Below are 7503 nucleotides of genomic sequence, written 5' to 3'. Positions count from 1 at the left end.
TACATCGGCCAAATGCAGATCACCTAAGATGGTTTTAGGCTTCAACCAAATGTCTTGTGTTCCCACATTAACTACAGGGACCCAGATGTTACCATTTCCTATTGGAAGTAGCGCACTCGAGACCAGCAGACCGACGGGCAAGTGATGTCCCTCCGGTCCCGCAGGTTCAAGAAGGGCCGAGGAAACCATTGGGGCGAGACCCTGGCGGCACGCTGCCGCCACAAATTTTAGAGACCCTGCTGGAACACAAACGGGACGCCCTGAAGACACTGAAACTTTACCCAGAGCTCCAGAGGCCGACACATGATCAAGAGTCTGGCAGGCTGATAACACTTGTTGCCATACCTGACCTGCGGTCTGAACCAATGGGGAGTGGAACAATGCGGCACCATGCTGTCTAAAAAGTTCATCGTAACAACTACTGATTACATTCATACCCAATAACCCTGGAACAGATGCCTTATGTTGGCGGGCCCCCAACCCGACTGGATCTTTTACCACCAGCACTCCTCTTCGTGGCAACACTTTGCCAAGAACCTCCACGTCTAATTCCACATATCCCTTATAGGGGATATCCAGGCCGTTAGCAGCCTTTAGCTGTAACCAACTACAAGGCTGCAATTGTTCCTGAACTGGGGACTGAAAATGTTGTTTAAAGAAAGTTTCGGTGATAGTGGTCACCATTGATCCTGTATCTAATAGTGATGGTACAACTACGCCCCCCATGCGTATCTCAACAATGGGGCACTGACCAATCAGAGTGGGGCGTGACAAGGACGTACAAACTGAGTTTTGGTGTGAGCCTACAAGGCCCCCTCCCGATACCTGGCTCCCAGCACCGGAGGGCGCTAGTTTCCCGCTTGCATTGTCAGTGTGGTAGCCGCTATCTCCGCACGAGTTTGGTCAGCGGAGCCTCTCCTGCCGTGTGATCGAGAAGGGCCACCCACTTCGTTTGAACAAAATCTGGCAATGTGCCCCACGTGATTGCACCGTAAACAAATGGGCTTGCCATCTGCATCAAAAGGATAACGCTTAGGGCGATAATTATTACCACTATTAGAAGCAGCTGATGGGTGCGAGGTTCCTAAATGTTTCAATATAGCATCCAATTGTGCCTGTTGTTTCCGAAAACACTCTTTTAGTTCGATTAACTCATCACTAGGCTTAACAACAACAGCATTGGCTTCTACACTACACTCACCAGTTGCCTGGGCATGGGTGTCACAGGAGTATGCTCTTGCACGGCCTTGGTTGGGGCGTTCACCTTCATCAATCCATCGTACTGCCTCACTGCGAATTTTCAAAAAAGAAATGTTAGACTCAAGCCTTACAAGACGCTTTAATTCCCGGCGCAGCATATTGTCTCTCACACCCTCAATAAATTGATCTCTGATCACTAGATCTGGATCAGACATGCCTCGGGGGTCTTTTCGCTTTATTACCTCTTGGAGGGCCATAAGAGAGTGCGAGAACTCTCTAAGTGTCTCACCATCACGCTGTCTCCGCTGAAAGAACAGTTTTTGGGCTTCTACATAGGACTGTGAGCAACCAAAATTATCTTGAAGGATTTTAAAAATGTTTGTAGACGTACTGCGCTCTCCCACCGGACGGAACTTCACCTCTGCTTTTGCCTCACCATCTAGTAGGTCATACACAAACAATGCTCCCTCTGCTTCGTTCATTGGCCTCACCCTTAAGACATGTTTAATTTCTTCTACCCACTCTTCTACACTGAGAGAATCTCGAGAAGAGCTTCCTGAAAAGCGAGGGGCTTTGCGCTCCCGAGGGAAATATAGGACACGTTCTGTGGCGGTACCACCACCTGGCACATTAGAAGCCCCTTGCCCTGAACCACCAGCCCCACCCGTTTCCTGGCGAAGTCGCTCATTGTCAGCTTGTAGCTGCTTAACCTGTTCATTCAATAACCTCAGCTGTTCCTCCATATTACTGGCTAGTCTATTTTTTTTTTCAACAGCCAAAGATAGATGAGAGCTGGAGAAGTGAAAGGAGAACGAGAGAAAGAAAAGAAAAAAAACACACAGACTAATTACACATACACAAAATAAGACTGATGGAAAAAAAAAAATACAATTCTTTGTTGGACACCTGACACACCCTGCTCACACTGAACCGTGTTCCCCAGAGGTAAGACTGCCACAATCCTAGATCCGGTCAGCCACTGTTTTCTCACAACAAACCCAATTCTTCACCAAGCTATGCACATCAGCCAACAATCAGTATCCTGCCGACTACGCCAAATGTGGCCGTTGGGAGTAAGAACCCAGTTGTACTATACCACAAGATGGTCTGACTACGCCACTCCCATTTATTGGACTGGGATGAGAGACCCAACTAGTACAGTAGACTAAAGATGTACCCCACGCTAGTACTATTCAAGTGAATGAAACAATTGGAGGCTGATGTAGCAAAAGTAATGTAGACATAATTTATTTATGGTCTGCAGAGTTATTAAAATAGGTGCTTCGTACAGGAACAACATTAATGGTAATAACACATCCTGGACACATACATGAGTTCTCGTAGACAAGCCTTCATAGGAGATATTTACACTAAATATTGGGCCGGACCACAGTACTCAATGTTGACAGGAAATCCACATTTAGTTCATCATGAGCACAAGGCTCCAAAAGGATTCAACACACCAAAGACAGCAACCAAGGCTACACTGCATTAACCATAAAGTGCTTTGTTAGTACACACAAATTCTAATCACACCACACAGTGGTCACCTTAATACATTGAGCATTGAGCTCCGCCCACTAGCTACGAGAACCCAAGCAATGGCCACTTAAATTTGAGAACAAGTAAAGTGCGTGAGTACTACTATGATGATCAGCGAAAGCTGGCACTTTCCCCTGTCCCCCGTAATATTGCACACTGCCCAAACACAACAATTTGTCTCAATGGTAAAAGATTAATGACCGGAAGAGCTTGACATTAACCCTATAAGTTCATAGGCATGGTATCAATGAATGATAAAAACATACATAAGTTTCATACATGAGAAAACAGTGGCTGGATGTCCAAACAAAGTAAACAAAACCTAAAAAGACAAAACATACACTTATTTATTTATCCACATAACACACACACTCCTTCACCTTACTGATGATATACATTGAAAGAACTTAAACTTTCAAGCACTCACGAGAGACGGGGGTTCATTCACAAAAGGCTTCTAATAACCTCGTGTGAACAGACACACACAGACGCCGGAAGCCAGTGCACACGATGACGCCAGGGACCTGGTATAACAACGGGCTACACATAGAATAAGGATGAGTCTTTGCAAGGCCAAAGTCTAACAGTTAATTAGATAATCAGGCTAACAAATACCTACTTTGGCTAGGCCATCCGCCCAAGCACACGGCAGCAATTACAGTATACAAACACCCTGTAACACCAGCACAGTCTGTTGAAAAACATTTGATATTAATATTCTCAGCGCGCAGAGCAGGGGGACCGTCTCAATGCTTTGTTGGTTATAATGCACTGGCCGCGAGTGAGAGAGAGTTCCCAGCGGATATCGAGATATTCTAGTTACACGCCCATTCTACAACATAGATCATAATAATAATCACAACACTGCATATCTCAAGGCTCACATCAAAACCACACTCTTTAAGGGAAGTATACCTACCGGCGTTAAATCCAGAGACGCTTCCGTGATTCAATTACTGGTGACTGCGCACAAACCCTTCAACATACGGAACGCCATCACACTGGCCACCAACACTCATCTGTAATCTACAAAACGAACAGACTTATAAGTGCCATAACCATGATGAGGCAGCTAATGCTGGCCTAGTACAACAGCGTGCCAAACAATTCAAACTTACCGCGGTTCCACTCCACTCCGTTTCCCTGGCTAAGCAGCTGACTGAAAACACAAGAACCCGCCCCTATGGACACCTCAGCCTTTAAGCCCTTGCTACTCGCTCCTGGGTCCTAAAGTCCCACTGGCTACATCTAAAATTACCAATTTTTTTTAATGTGCTTAGGCTATAGACCTCTCCAGAATAAGTCCCGCCTCCGTAACTTCCGTATCCATCCAACTTCCGAGCGTCAATTGTCTATGGGAAATAACATGGCGTTTCGAAATATCATACCGATTCTTGAAAATCAAAAAATCCAGTGGAAACTAGATGGCAGAAGTGTGTAGGCCAATCTGCTCAGCAGCTTTTTTTACTTTGTCACCTACAGAGTTTGACAGGTACGATCTTTCAAAACGCCATGTTATTTCCCATAGACATTTGACGACCGAAGGTTGGATGGATACGGAAGTTAGGAGGCGGGACTTATTCTGGAGAGGTCTATTGTTTCAAAACAGGAAATCAAATGAACGAAAAAGTACATAAACCCAATTACAGTAACTAGCCTAGGCCTACATGAAAAATTCACTGTTATTGCATGAAATGTCATTTGTGTTTAGCCTACATCATCAGTTTCTATCATCTAATATGAAACAATATATTATATAATTCGCTACCGGGCTGTCGGTAGTAAAGCCAAAGCGTATGGGGAGTGACGTAAGCAAAAAAAACATGGCTGTGTTGGATGTGGGCGGGGCTTGATGTCAAGCCTCGCCTTCCCGCAGGCTGCAGCGAGGTGTACTTGTGATTTACACACACTGTTAAAGTGCCATAGGCTGGTTTACCAAATGACAGACAGTTGAATTTCTGAATAAAAATAATTTTGAAGGTGAGGTGGAATAAAACTGGCTTTTCAAACGTAGTGATTTGAGAACTTTCCAAAAAGTGAGTGTGATGTGTGATGATTCATACAGGGAAAGTAAACCACCCACGTGCCCCCAACCATAAGGTTTCAGTTTGGTGTGATTACTACCACGGCTTCCAGTGCTAAGCAAGACAGTCACGTAATTCACCAGAACTGTTCAGACTAATTTTTTGAGACAGTTGAATTTCTGAATAAAAATAATTTTGGTGCAGTTTTGAACGTGTAACCCCACATAAGCACACAAGCATATAGTGTGGTTGCAGGGAGGGGATGTCCTATTTTGGAATTTTACCCGGATACAATGAACACTATTTTTTGATTAGATGTTGGTGGATTTATTTTTTTGATTTGGCTGGTGAGTGGAGGCCTAGTTCTGAACCCTGCGAGATATCCTCTCGTATCCCTGCGCGTCCTCTAATAATGATGCAGATACCTTGACATCCCTAGTAATATTTCTGCGTGAGAAATGCAAGGTGTGGCGTGTGAGCGTGTGAACTTGTTGAATTGCGTGTGTCTCATGCCCATTGCGTGAGACTTGAGAACCCTGTCCAGCACACAGCCATGGGTGAGGCAGTGCAATGCTGTGGTGTGTCCATGCACAAATGAGGAAGTTCTCTGTAAACGGAAACTTCTGAAAAATAAAGACGCCCAATTCTCATCTAGAGTAAATCTCCATCTTGTTCCTCTATTTAAACAGTGCTACTAATTAGGCTACTCAGTAGCCTGGAAAATCCAGACCCTGGTAATCTAGAAAGATTAAGGGTCTGGCCACGAACATTGTAATGGCCCAACTCGAGGGGCGGCAACAAGCATGCATTTGAAAATCTCACTGCACGCAATTGTATAACACTAGACCAATTTACTCCGAATGATTCCGGACTTCGACGCAATCGGATAACATTACGACCAATATTTACTGTCCTCCAACGTTGCAGCGCTGTCTTCATCAGTTTGGGTTCCCCGGGATGCAAGGGGAAAAAGTAACATGCATCATTGCTCATTGCCAGAGTGTCTCGCAGAGATAATTCCATTGTGCTATCGCGAGAACTCTGGATTTCCAGATTTTCCATTCCAAAAAATGTGTGAATATTGGAGCTTGCTCTCACTGCATGGACCGGTTCTTACTGTACATCACTGAGGCCTGTTTGTGTTCTCACTGCATAGTTCTTACATCACTGAGGCCCGTTTGTGTTCTCACTGCGTAGTTCTCACATCACTGAGGCCCAGTGTTGGGAGTAATGCGTTACAAAAGTAATGTAATTACTGTAATATATTGCTGTTTGCGGTAACGCGGTAATGTAAGGCATTACAAAAAAAAATTAGGTAATATTTTACTCGGTACAAACTTCAGTAACGCGCGTTACAATGCATTTTAACCAAAAATTAAGCAGTGTTTTTGTTTTGATACATATTTGCAAACACCACCATGAGAACAACAGAGGAGAAAAAATCTGCGCAAAATAGTAGAACGTTATCTCCTGATACTGGTCGAAGATGACTGTGGCTGCAGCGGACTCTATTTGCGGGATGGACATAAGCCTGTCAGAGACAAGGATATGAAGAACATAATAGTTAGTGAACTTTGTGCGAAACCGAAAGATCTCACTATGCCTCGCGAAATAGCACAAGTCATTTAATGAAACATATAAGGTGGTGCCACGCTAATCTTTTTGATTCTTGATTAAACACAAACTTCTAGTGCATGTCAGCTTTGAGCTGTGAACTTGAATTCACAATTGAACTTAAAGGGGTGGTTCAGGATTTTGGACATAGGACCTCATTTCCAAGTAAGCAAGTGTGATATTTATCAGTGGAGACCGTTTTCAACACGTTTCATCCAGTCCTTCTAATTGCAGAGTTCGCAGGTGCTAGGCTAGCGCAAGTCAACGGTATGTGCTAGCCTGCCACTAAAGACAGTCTTACCCACTCCAAAGTACTCCCAAGGCAAATAAATTATAATGCCAGACTATCGATGTAAATGTCTGTATTGATAGTTTTATTTCATTATTCTATCCTTGCATTTCAACGATCGCATTACATTTTGAGGGACTAGTGTCTTAGCAGCGGCGGAATTATACTTGCTCCAGTTAGTAGTACTGCGCCAAAAAGTAAACAGTAAAGCGCACTCCAATGGGGATACCTAGTAGTAGCCTTGGTAATATCAGTCCGCCGCTGAGATGCAAAATGACTACTACCAACTTCAGGGAACAAAGTATAACTATTGCAACGCGATGCGAGGGTAGTTGTATTTCTTACACTATTCTATCAACACAGACATTTACATCGATTGTCTGGAATTTGCCTCGAGCGTCCTTTGGAGTAGGTAAGACTGTTTTTAGTGGCAGGCTAGCACATACCGTTGTCTTGCGCTAGCCTAGCACCTGCGAACTCTGCAATTAGAACGACTGGATGAAATGTGTTGAAAACGGTCTCCACTGATAACTATAACACTTGCTTACTTGGAAATGAGGTCCTACAGTATGTCCAAAATCCTGAACCACCCCTTAAAAGAGAATAAAGGGATTGAAATGCATAAAAAAGATTGTGTAGCCTGGCAGTGCCACCGCTCCCACCACGCGCATCACACACTTTGCGTAGGGCACCAACGGACAGAGGGGGCACCCACATGTAACCAATGAATAGTAGCTTTACTGCAAACTGCATTTCACTCTTCATCAATAGCGTTTACAATGTCAGAATGCACTAACACCATGGTACATACAAGTTTGATACTTTTTGGGTTAC

At 44.1% G+C, this 7503-nt stretch overlaps 1 long non-coding RNA gene across 1 annotated transcript; it reads right to left on the bottom strand.

The window, feature by feature from the left end:
- Positions 1 to 3524: 3524 nt before the first annotated feature.
- LOC125293701 lies at positions 3525 to 3977 on the bottom strand. Its single transcript, XR_007193403.1, has 3 exons — positions 3861 to 3977; positions 3662 to 3768; positions 3525 to 3574 (listed from the first exon to the last, which is right to left on the bottom strand). It is a non-coding gene; the product is annotated as an uncharacterized LOC125293701 (long non-coding RNA).
- Positions 3978 to 7503: the final 3526 nt, after the last annotated feature.

Source organism: Alosa alosa, chromosome 4 (genome assembly GCF_017589495.1).
Source record: "Alosa alosa isolate M-15738 ecotype Scorff River chromosome 4, AALO_Geno_1.1, whole genome shotgun sequence".
In the NCBI taxonomy this organism is placed as follows: Eukaryota; Metazoa; Chordata; class Actinopteri; order Clupeiformes; family Clupeidae; genus Alosa; species Alosa alosa.
This window is presented reverse-complemented; position numbering and strand designations above follow the sequence as displayed.